The sequence below is a fragment of the Tamandua tetradactyla genome, chromosome 1 (genome assembly GCF_023851605.1).
Source record: "Tamandua tetradactyla isolate mTamTet1 chromosome 1, mTamTet1.pri, whole genome shotgun sequence".
In the NCBI taxonomy this organism is placed as follows: domain Eukaryota; kingdom Metazoa; phylum Chordata; class Mammalia; order Pilosa; family Myrmecophagidae; genus Tamandua; species Tamandua tetradactyla.
The window spans coordinates 14,842,124-14,853,784 of record NC_135327.1 but is presented as its reverse complement, the minus strand read 5'-3'; the positions used below and the strand labels follow the sequence as shown (position 1 = coordinate 14,853,784).

Sequence of the window (11,661 nt, the reverse complement as noted above, 5' to 3'; positions counted from 1 at the left end):
CTGGAGGGAACTGCCTGAAAATGTAGAGCTGTGTTCCAGTAGCCATGTTTCTTGAAGATGATTGTATAATGATACAGCTTTCACAATGTGACTGTGTGATTGTGAAAACCTTGTGTCTGATGGTCCTTTTGTCTACCTTGTCAACAGACGAGTAAAACATATGGAATAAAAATAAATAATAGGGGGAACAATTATTTATTGTTTATTTATAATAATGATTATAAATAATAGGGGGAACAATTATGTTCAAATAAAATTTAAAAAGAGCACTGACTTCTACAATTGGCGAATACTCCCTCCTGTATATATTTTGATGGTGGAGCCAATGCTTCTGGACCCCCCTTTTCTTGCCTTCAAGTGAGGTCCCCCTCCCAGGCCGTGTTGTGAGATAACTGAGGTCGGATTGAGCACAGGAGCTGACGCTCAGTAGGTGCTCAACAAATAACTGCTATGGTTACTTTGACTGTTAGCAAACAGGTACAACCCATGTGCTAGGGTTCTAAGCACTTCACAGGCAGAAACTTGCTGAATCCTCACAACAATCCTTAGAGGCAGGTAATCCTTATTTTATAGGTGAAGAAACTGAGACAGAGAGGTGCAGTAACCTTCTCAAGGCCACACAGCTAAGCAGGAGCAGAGCTGGGTTTCAAACCCAGGCTGTCCAACTCTTACTTCTCATGTGATGGGGGGCTGTGTGAGCCCAGCAAAGAGGGGTAGCTCCCCTAGCTGGGGTCGGGGACAAGGGGGCAGGTGAGGTCAGGTACTGCCTGTGGTCAGGCCCAAGAGTGAACTGGGGGTGAGGAGGGGAGGTGGGTGATGGGGTCTCAGAAGAGGGAGCAGTATAGGCAAAACCTAGAGTCAGGAGTTTCAGGGAAGGCTAAGGGGTGGGGAGTGGGGGACCTGCAGCACCCCCTCTTCCCCTCCCCAAGTTTGGCTTTGATCCTTTGAGCAGCAGGCAGGATCTTTAAGGTTTTGTCCTCCGGCTCAGGTGCCCTCTGAGACTGAGATCTATTGAAGACCCTGTTTCATGGGTAAGTAAAGGGAGGGCTGAACCTTCCTGGCACTACATGGCCAGGTGGAGTCACCTCTGGGCTTTGGGTGAGGGGTTCAAGCGGAGGTCTTAGGCCCTGGGGGCCAGTGGTGGTGGCGTGGGCCTGGGGGCTGGTGGTGGTGGTGGCATGGCCCGGCTACCAGGTGCTCCTGCCTCCAGTGCCCCAGAGGGAGGTGCTGGCTGGGTGTGGGAGGGAGAAGGGGCACTGTGTGTTCCCAGAACAGAGAAGCAATTGGCAGGAAACAGCAGGCGCCGTGGGCAGGGGCCGGCTGGTGGCTGTCCCTCCAAGGCCTAACAGTTCTTGGGGGTGGCTTCGGGCAGCTGGGGTCCCCGGGGGGTGGGGTGGGAACTTGGAGAGGCTCAGAGAGAGCAAAGCTTGTCACCTTCCCCATGATCAAACCTTGGGAAACAGAGGGGGAGGCCATTAAGGGGTCCTTGGCATGCTGGGGCCTCCGTGCAGCATACCGAGGCTCAGAGAGGGGTGTGAATTGCCCAAGGTCATGCATGATTCTGAGGGTCCCTTTTGCACTGTGGCCTTTGAACCCATGGTGAGGCTGAGGCTAGCTCACCCCAGGCCCAGCAGGCGGAACCTGGCCGGGTCCCTGAAAACCGCCTGGTCTCTGGGTCCCTTCTGGCTCCTCCTCAGTTCGGTGCTCTTGGGCCTGGTGCCCCGAGATTCTTACCTTCGTCCCAGCGCCCCCTGCCCACACCCTCGCTCGGGGCAGGCCTCCGCCTTACTGTGTTACCTGGCACTGACGGCCGTCCCTCTCTGAGCCTAGGCATGGTACAGCCTCTGGGGTAGAAGCGGGGGTGGGGGGTCAGTGACGTCTTCCAGCCCCACTGACCTCATCAGCCCCAAGATGCCCCCCTGGCCTGGAGGACCTGCAGCTCCTTCCCCAGGGATCTCAACTTGGGCGTGGGACCATGGAGGAGGGAGGAACGGGAGAAATGGAGGGAGGAGAAGGAGGCGCCCCCCGTGCTCTTGTCTTTCCCCCCATTTTGCTGCTAAGAACACTGAGGCTGCAGACTTAGATTAGAGATCCTTGTCTCCTTCTCAAGGGTTCAGCCTCTTGGCCTTTGCCCACAGTCTCTTCTGCCGGACCACAGGCCCCCAGCCACTTTTCACAGACTGTCCAGACTTCGGACCCTGAGACGGTGCCTCCCTCCAGGAAACCCCTCGTGGTTGGGTGCCTCCTCCTGCCCCTCTGTCCCTGAGAGCTGGAGATCCTGGGTGCTGAGAGGGCAGCCTGTCAGGGAGCCTTGTGCCCTGACCCCAGCCTACCCGCCCTGCTCAGGGGCCTGAGAAAACGTCTGGGCGCCCCCAGCCGCTCAGGCCTTCCTCATCCGAGTTGCTGGCTGGCTTCCATGGGCCCCCAGGACCCCCTTAGTTCTGGGCCTCAGGCCAGCGGAGGCCGAGGGAAGCACAGTCCACTCTGTCCTGCTCTTCCACTCCTCGGCCCTCCTCTCCGCCCCCTGGGCGCCCGGCCCGTTTCCCTGGGAGTGCCGTGCGGAGGGGACAGGCTTTGGTCTTGGATCTGGGTTGGAATCCCTGCTTTCCACCCCCAGGCTGGGGCAGCCTCTCCCAGCCCATTTCCTCACAGGGCAATGGGTGTGGCCCAGCCCCCTCCGGGCAGGAGGATGAGGGGGAGCCTGGGCCCCCCCAGCCCCATCGGCACCTCCCAGCCCACCCCCAGCCCCCCAGCCCGCGCTGGCTGCTGCGGGTTGGGGGTGGGGGTGGGGCAGAGAACAGAGTTGGCCTTGGGCCCTACTGAGAGGATCCCCAGCCCCAGCCCCTTCTTTGGGCCCTTCCCAGCAGCCTGGGGTGGCAGCCCCTTTTTGGGGAGATGCTCAGAGGGGGGCTGCACTTGTCCTTTGTCACTCAGCTGCCAAGAGGTGGGGTCGTAGGTCCATCATTTAATCTGTGCCTCAGTGTCCTCATCTGTAAAATGGGCTACTAACAATGGGCACAGAGTAGGTGCTGAAAATATCCATTGGCCTCCACTTCCTCCTCTGTGGATGGGCCGGTGTGGATGCGCACCTGTCCTGCAGGGTGTAGCCTGCTGGGGGCTGGCCCAGGGCTCAGAGGGTCCTGTGCTTACTCAGTGAGCTGTTCCCAGACCCATTAGCACCCTCTGGGCTCAGCCCAGAGGGCAGGGCACCGGGAGTGGAGGGGTTTGACAGCCTGGCACCTGCAGCCTGCCCCTCCCTACCTGAGCCTGCCGTGGGCTCTTGGGACAGCTGTCCCCCCTCCTGGGAAACAGGTTAGCTAAGTGGTAAGGACTCCCTGTGAGGGCCTGGCTGGGACCCTTGGCCTTGGGGAAATTGCTAGAAGGGGGCCTCCTTGGATGGTGGCCCAGATGCCCGGCCCGGCCTCCTCTGGAAGGAAGGGGCTGTTGGGCCCTGGGTAGCAGGGTCCTGGTGAGGACTGAGAGCTAAGCAGGCACCGTGGACACAGTCATGTCACAGAAGGAACAATGGCTCCGGCTTATCAGGTGTGGCTTGTAAGCCCAGGTGGCGTCCATGTGGGATTAGCTCATCTGACCTTTGCAGTTACCCAGGCATAGCGATGGGTGTTGTGGCGCCAGAGTCGCCGCTGAGGCTCAGCCGGAGACTGGGCCCCTCGGCTGCGATGCTGCAGCCTGCCGGGCTCAGACAGGCACCTCATGGGGCCTCTCTCCTTCCTTGCTGCACGAGCAGGCGGGATGGGCCCTGCCCCTGCCCACCGTTGGCCCTCCCTCCCTGCACATTCCAGACACAGCATGCGCTGCCAGTGCACGCCCCGCCCCCCAGTTGGGCCTCTGTGAACAGGAGACATTCCTGGTAGACAAGCACAGCTCCCACCTTAGGGCCTTTCAACGGGGGTGGGGGGTGGATAACTGATAAAGGCCCTCCTGGTGCCTCCTGGTGCCTCCTGGTGCTGTCTCTTATGAGCTGGGTAGCTTGAGCAAGCCACTGGGCATCTCTGTGCCTTGATTTCCTCATCTGCAAAATGGGGCTGACCACATAGGGCTGTGGTGGGTCCAGCTGCGTGGTCCCCCATGATGGCTGGCATACAGAATGCTCAGCCCATCAGCTGGCTCTTGAGAACCAATTGTCCATCCTCTTTGTGGACACCTCTCTCTCCCCAGTTTAGACTTTACCTGTGTCCACTTTCTGACTGGTGCACACCATGGGGGGCAGGAGGCCTGTGGGAGGAGAGGAGGACAGAGCTATGAGAGGCTACTTGCAGAAGTTGCCAACCTGCTGTGTGACCTTGGGTAGTCCTTTCCCTCTCTGAGCTTCCATTTCCTGGTCTGCTCTATGAACACTTGGAACTGGATGAGGCTTTGTCCCAGTGCCCTACTGTCCCCATCACTGCACTGTCTGTAATCCCTCCCTTCGCTGGTCTAGCCACTTGACTTTTGTTTGTCTTTTCCACTATAGTGCACGATGCATAGTAGATGCTTAGCCAAGCTTTGTTGAAATCATATGAATGTATCAGTGACAGAGCGAACACCCAGGGCCTACCTACTCCCAGGCCTTGGCTTGCACAGTTCCCTTTTTCCAGAAACACCTTGTTGTCTCTACTTGAAATCCTTCCCATCCTTGAAGCCCTTCTCAAATGCTGCCTCTTCCAGGAAGCCCTCCGGACACCCAGAGGGTGTCACTCAACTTCTGAACATCTGGTCTGAGATTTCCTGGGGGTACCTATTACAGCCCACCTTGTTTTCTTAATAACAATAATGAATATTAGTAATTATCCATGACTGTGTACTCACTGGGAGCCAGGCATGGTGGGGGCCCTGAACTTATTTACTTTATTTCATCCTCCACAACAGCCTTGCAAGGTAGAGATTATTCTTATCCCTCCCTTTACAGAACCGAACACAAAGGCTTAGAGAGGGGAAGTGACACCTAGGATTTCACCCAGGTAAGCCTGTGTGTTTTCTTCAAAAGGGAAGAAAAAGCCTTTAAACACATACACATGCGTACACAGTAAAAAATTAACTCAACTGTGCAAAATAAAACAGAAATAAGTAAGTCTCCTTCACACCCAAGCCTCCTTGCCAGAGGCAACCACTGGAAAGTTTCCTGAATATCTTTCTGGAGAGATGCAGACATATTTATGCATATAAATATAATTCTTTTGTTTCTTAAATAAATGGTAGCATACACTATACCCTGTCCTACACCTGACTCTTTTTCTCTTAACACTATGTCTTGGAGATCATTTCGGGCACATCATTCTTTTTCATGGTTGCATGACGTCCCATCCCACTGCGTGGTTGGAGACCACACTTTATTTAATCAATGAGGGGTACTTTGGATGTTTCTGGTCTTTTGCTTATTATAGACAATTCCGCAATGAGTAGCCTTAGTCATCTGCTTTGTGCTCAGGTGTGAGGATACCCAAGGAGTAGTTCCACATTGCAGGGTCGGAAGGTGTGTGCAGCTGTAGTTGTGACAGGGAGTGCCAGGGTGTCCTGAGAGGCTGTGCCCGCGTGCTCTCGCACGGCGCACTCTGGCCCCCCTCCCCTCCCAGCACAGCTGTCACTTCACTTTGGGACCTTTGCCAGTCGGGTGGGTGAACAGTGCTTTCCCAGTGCAGATCTCTGTCTTTTCTTAAGATATATCATAGCTTTACTGAGATGGGGTTCATGTCCTGTGCAGTCTGCCCATTTAAAGCGTGTAATCATTGGGTTTTTGTATATTCACAGATGGATATGTGCAGCCATCACTGCAGTCAATTTGAGACCATTTTTATCACCCCTAAAAGAAACCCTGTACCTGTTAGTAGTCACTCCCCATTTCCCCCCACCCTCCCTGCCCCCTCAGCCCTAGGCAACCACCAATCTACTTTCTGTTTCTATAGATTTGCCTATTCTAGACATTTCATATAAATAGAATCATACAGTATTGGCCTTTTGTGTCTGGCTTCTTTCATTTAGCATAATGTTTTTGAGGATCATCCCTAATGTAGCAAATATCAGTATTTAATTCCCTTTTATTGTGGAATAATATTCTACTATATGGACATACCATATTTTATTTATCCATCTATCACTTGATGGACATTTGGGTTGTTTCCCATCTTTTGGTGACTCTGAATAATACTGCTGTGAATATTTGTGCATGAGTTTTGTAGGCATATGCTTTCATTTCTTTTGAATATATACCTAAGAGTGGAACCATTGGGTCAAATGGTAACTCTTGTGTTTAACTTTTGGGGGGACTGCCAGGCTGCATCCTTTTTACACCTCTACCAGCAGTGTCCGGGGTTCCAGTTTCCCACAGCCTTGTCAGCACTTATACCTGCCAGCCTTGGTAATTTTAGTTGTCCTAGTGGGTGTGAAGTGGTATCTTGTGGTTTTGAAATGCGTTTCCCTAGTGACTAATGATATGGAGCATCTTTTCAGGTGCATATTGATCACTTCTATATCTTCTTCAAATCCTTTGCCCACTTTTCACATGGGTTGTTTGTGTTTTGTTTTTTGAGTTGGTAAGAGTTTTTTTTTTTAATATGTATTCTGGATTCAAGTCCCTTATCAGATTTAGGACTTGCAAATGTTTTCTCCCATTCCGTGGATTGTCTTTTTATTTTATTGATGGTATTCTTTGGAGCACAGAAGTTTTAAATTTCAGTTAAGTCCAGTTGATCTATTTTTTCTTCTGTTGCTTGTGCTTTTGGTATCACATCTAAGAAACCATCGACTCATCCAAGTTCACAAAATTTATATCTCTATTTTGAGTTTTATCGTTTTAGCTCTCACATTTAGGTATATCTTTCATTTTGAGTTAATTTTTGGGTGTCTGTGGGGGGGTAGTTAGAAAGGGATCCAACTTTCTTCCTTTGCCCATGGATATCTGGTTGTGCCTGCACCATTTATTTGAGGGTCTCTTCGTTCCCCATGGATGGGCATTGGCACCCCTGTAGAGAAATGACGGAGTAAATGTGCGGTCCCTCTTTGGTCTTCCCACGACAAGCCCTATTAGAAAGGAAGAGCCACATGACTTCCATTTCAGTGGGATTAAGTGAGGCCTATCTGAGGCTGCATAGTTGGGAGGTGGCTCCAGGTCTCTCCTTTTGATCCCCCTCTGATGCTTCTGCATCCCTGGAGGGTCCAGAGAGGTGGGTGCTGATGTCAGAGGCTGGCCTCTGATCCCTGTGCGGCCTGTGCGTCAGGGAGGCAGAGATGGTGGGTGCTGGGCTATGGAGGCCTTGAGCACCATGGCAGGGCACTGGAGGGCTGCTGTGCTGCCACACTCCCGAGCCGTGGGGTGGCAGCTCAGGACACTCGACCATCCCAGCCTTGCTGCACTCACTTGCTGTGCAGCCTTGAACAAGGCTCTGGCTTCTCTGAGCTCCGTTCCTGTCTATAAAGCGGGTGCAGCTGTAGATCCTACTTCACTGTGCTGTCAGGACAATGCGTGTCGACTGCATGTACTGTGCCTGCCTGTGCCTGGCCCTGCCACCCACTCCTGGCTCCTCTTGCATTGCCTCTCGCCCCTGTATGATCTGAACAACAGACGACAGTGTTGCGTGCTGTTTATTGAGCACTTATCCTGGGTCTGGCACGTGGGCTCTCTCACTTAATTCTCAGAGATTAGGTTGACTATTAGCCCCATTCAGAAGATGAGGACACTGAGAGGTGAAGGGACTTGCCTAAGATTTAACCAGGAAGTAAGCCATGGAGCCGGGAATTGAACCCAGACTGCCTGGGGTCTTCACTGCCCCCTCCTCAGCCCTTGGCCTCCCCCACCCCCCACCCAGGAAGAGGTGGAGGAGACTTCCTCAGAGTCCAGAGGGAAGGAGCGAGGGTGCATGAGCGTCTGGGCTCCCGGAGGAGGCACAGCCTGTGCAAAGGCTGGGAGGCCAGAGAGTGTGGTGCCCTCGACTGTGGGAGAAGCAGAGGGGCGAAGGTGGGGACAGCGCAGGGGCACCCCACGGGGCCCAGTGGACCCAGCCTCATCCCAAGGAGGATGGCGGGAAGCTCTTGGATGTTTTGTTTTCCAAGTCTCTTTTTTTTAACCATTTACTTTTTTTTTTTTGCATGGGCAGGCACCGGGACTCGAACCCGGGTCTCCGGCATGGCAGGCAAGAACTCTGCCACTGAGCCACCATCACACTGTCCGAGTCTCTCTCTCTTTTTTCAATCAGTACAAAGTTATTTTAAATGTTCAAGTAATATATCAAAAACAAAATTTTTAATAGGCGTTTCCTTTCTCTGTCCCACACCTGTAGGATGAGACAGTTGTGAAGAATTTAGAATCTTTCCTGAATTTTCTCTAAACCTCTGTAGTACATACATACAGAATTAATTGCACTTTCATGCTCCCAGGGCACCCACTGTGGGGATCACCCCGAGCCCCGGCACGGGATCTCATTTAATTCTCCCCAAGACTCTATGATGTAGGGACTCTTATCATTCCCGTCTCACAGGTGAGGAAACTGAGGCACCAGCAGCATAGAGGAGATGCTGTTCTCGACAGTGCCGTGAGCGTCTGGCCTCAGGCACACCGAGCTCTTTTCTTTCTGACACAGCTGCACAGCTGTTCACGCAGGGACTGGCTCAGCATCTACTGACCTGTCCCCTCCTGATGAACATGGGGGCAGTTTCGGGTTTTCCGTGGACAGTGTCAAGCAGCGAGGCACCCTGTCGTAGTTTGCAGAGATGCCTCCAGTTTCAGGGAAGATGGGGGGCCTAGAGAGGGCTCCCCCTGCCAGGCCCGGGCCCAGGAGGAGGGGGTTGGGGAAGATTTAGGAGCTGACCACCACTGTGTCCCCAGAGCCCAGCAGAGGGGCGTGCTGTGAGGTTTGGTGACTGAGCTGGGTGGGGGCAGGGCCAGCCCTGGCCCAGCGACATGGGGTGGGGGGAGGCAGGGCTGGTGGAAAATGCCCAGTCGGTTTGGGACCCAATGAGCATGACATGCTGGGGTCTGGGGGGATGCAGGGGTTGTGACAGCACTGACAGCACGAGCCTTCTGTGTGGGGATGAGGCTGGGGGCCTGTGGTTGGCAGTGGCTCCCCGGAGGAAAGGGGGTCGCCTTCCTCTGAGAACCTCAGGCTCCCAGACACCCCCTGCTCTGGCTTCCTCTTTGCCCCCTGAGAATCTATCTCTGCCTCAGGGTGTGCAAGTGGTGGAAGAGATGTGGCCGGGAGGTCCTTCCTAAGGGGCAACTCATGGTGACTTGGCATTTGGGCCCCAGAAGCAGAAGGTCCTTCAAACAGGGTCCTGTCTCGGGGAAGGAAACCAAGGTCTGGAGGGGTTCTGGCTGCACCCTGTTGGGACTATGCACTCCCACCTGCTGACCCCCAGCACCTCTGTGCTTCCTCAAGCACACTCTGCTTGCAGAAGCGTGAATCCTCTGGCTTCTCTAGGAACAGGACTCGGCTGTCCCCACTCTAATCCACTCACTGTTTGTCTGCCAAGGGCATCTGGCTGTCCGTGTGAGAGAGGGGTGGCTCTGAGTTCCTGCACTGAACCCCTAAGCAGGCTCTGATTCCCACCTGCCCACTGAAGGTCCCTTACCCTGAACCCCTTTTTTCACTCTCACCCATGCTGTGTGACCTCAGGCAAGTTTTTCTACCTCTCTGAGCTTCAATTTCCTTGTTAATAAAATACGGACAATATTAGTTTCTACTTCATAGATTATCATGAGGACTCAGTGAGTCAGTATTTGCAAAGGGCTTAGAGCAGGGCCCAGTACAGGCTGCCCTGGGATGTTTCAATATCTTGGGATGACCCTAGGCAGCAGGAACCACATCTGCCCTGCCTTGTGTCGCAGGAACAAACAGGATGCCAGTCACACACCTGTGCAGGTATTTCCCAGGCATCCTGGGGTGTCTGGTTGCTGGGGACCTGGAGATGGAGACCACAGCTGAGGGCATTAGCTGTACCCCAGTTTTGTTTACAGCCAGGGTTCATGGGATGTGGAAGGAAACTCACTGGTGTGTCCAAATGGTTGACTTCCAGGGGCAGGGTTATAGGGTGTTTACTTTTCTTCGTGGTGTCACGGACAATGAGTCTGTGCTGAGTCGTCACAGAGTCACCATTTCACCGAGGATGGGCCCTAAAGCACACCCCATGTACGGTTCTCACAGCCCTTGGTGTGGGTGCTGGCTTATCTCCAGTTGACAGGGAGGGAGACCGAGGCACTGGCCTCACAGCGATGCAGCCGCAGGTTCTGCCCCAGTTCTCTGGCCCTCGACCTCCGCCTCACTCGCCTCTCCACAAACACGTGTTCCCTGCAAACTCAGAACCAGCCACAAAGCCCAGAGACACCCACACACCAAAAGCGACGCAGCCACCTCGGCCCGGCGTCAAAACCCCTTGTTTCCCCTTCCTGGCTGCTGAAGCACAGATCCTGCACTGGGTTGGCTTAAACAACGGGAATTTATTGGCCCCCGGTTTTGAGGCTAGGGGAAGTTCAAAGTCAAGGCGTCTTCAAGCCGGTGGTTTCTCCCAGAAGACTGGGGCGCTCCGGGCTGGCTGCGGGCGAGCCTGGGTCCTGGGCTTCTCTCGCACGTGGCCGTGCTCCTGGCTTCTGCTTCCCTGGCTTCCAGCTGCTCTTCTGGCTGCTCCCTTGGGGCTTTCTCTCTCTCTAGGGCCTTCCCTGTGAGGGAATTAAGACCCCTCCTGAGCCATCTGGGCCTCACTCTAACTGCAGTAACCTCATCAGGAAGTCCTCTTTACAATGGATTCACACCCATGGGAATGGATTAAGTTGAAGACCGTATTTTCTGGGATGCATAGCTCCAAGCCACATCTTTCTGCTTTTTCTGAGTGCCCCACGGGAATGTGGTCTTTTTGATGTGAGTGTAATAGCTCGGGGGCCAGGGGCTATGTCTTTTTTCTTGCCCTCTTTCAGGAGGGCCCACTGTGTCCTCATGTGTTCTCTTGGTGCTAGAAGGGCCCTCCAGGTCCAGTCCTGGTCCTCCTTCTTCCACGGCACATCATCCAAGTGCCCATTCTCTTGCCCTTGATTGCCCCCAGTGACAGGGGGCTCATTCCTCATCACAAGTGCTAGTTCATTCTAAAGAAAGTTTGCGCTCTTGGCAAGTTCTTCACAATACAGACTTGTAGCCTTTGCTCTCAAAACCCTATAAATCCCCTACTAGGCTATGTGCCTCTGAGGCAGGGCTTAGCCTATTCATCTTTGTCCCTTGTAGTGACTCGCAGAGGGCCGGCACACAATAGATGCCATAGGCTGTAAGTGGATGGGTGGGTGGGGGATATGGCTGGTGCTGCAGTCTCCACCAAGCCCAGTGCTGCATACAGGTCCCAGGGGACCCCAGCTGCAAGTGCTGATGGGCGCCATGACCTCGATGGAAGGCATTGCCATAGAAATCGGCCTTCCCTACCCCAAGCTCCTTGGCCCTTCCCTCAGGAGACCCCGGTGAGCCCTAAGACTGTGGAGCAGGTCTCCCCAGGACGCTCTCTGAGTTTGAAGTCCCCAGGCATCGCAGGCCACACCCCCATTGTGCAGCTTGAGGCCTAGGGGGTCAGGGCCTGGCCGAGGGGGGTAGTCACACCATGGGTTTGGCTGCTTCGGCAAACAGCTGAGGCCCTAACCAGACAAGGGGACGTCACATCTGTGGATTCTTAGAGGAGGTTCAAGATCGACTCTGG

At 54.0% G+C, this 11,661-nt stretch overlaps 1 protein-coding gene across 2 annotated transcripts in view; it reads left to right on the top strand.

Annotated features, from left to right (window-relative positions):
• The window catches only part of SRC (SRC proto-oncogene, non-receptor tyrosine kinase), a 49,516-nt gene that overhangs the window by 16,640 nt on the left and 21,215 nt on the right, over positions 1-11,661 (top strand). Inside the window, exon 1 of one of the 2 annotated variants that reach the window (XM_077169173.1) lies at positions 4,910-4,961. The exons of the other annotated variant lie outside the window; for it this stretch is intronic. The gene's annotated coding sequence lies outside the window, so the exon portion shown is untranslated. Of the gene's footprint in view, positions 1-4,909; positions 4,962-11,661 lie in introns of those variants that run through there. 2 annotated transcript variants of the gene reach the window in all.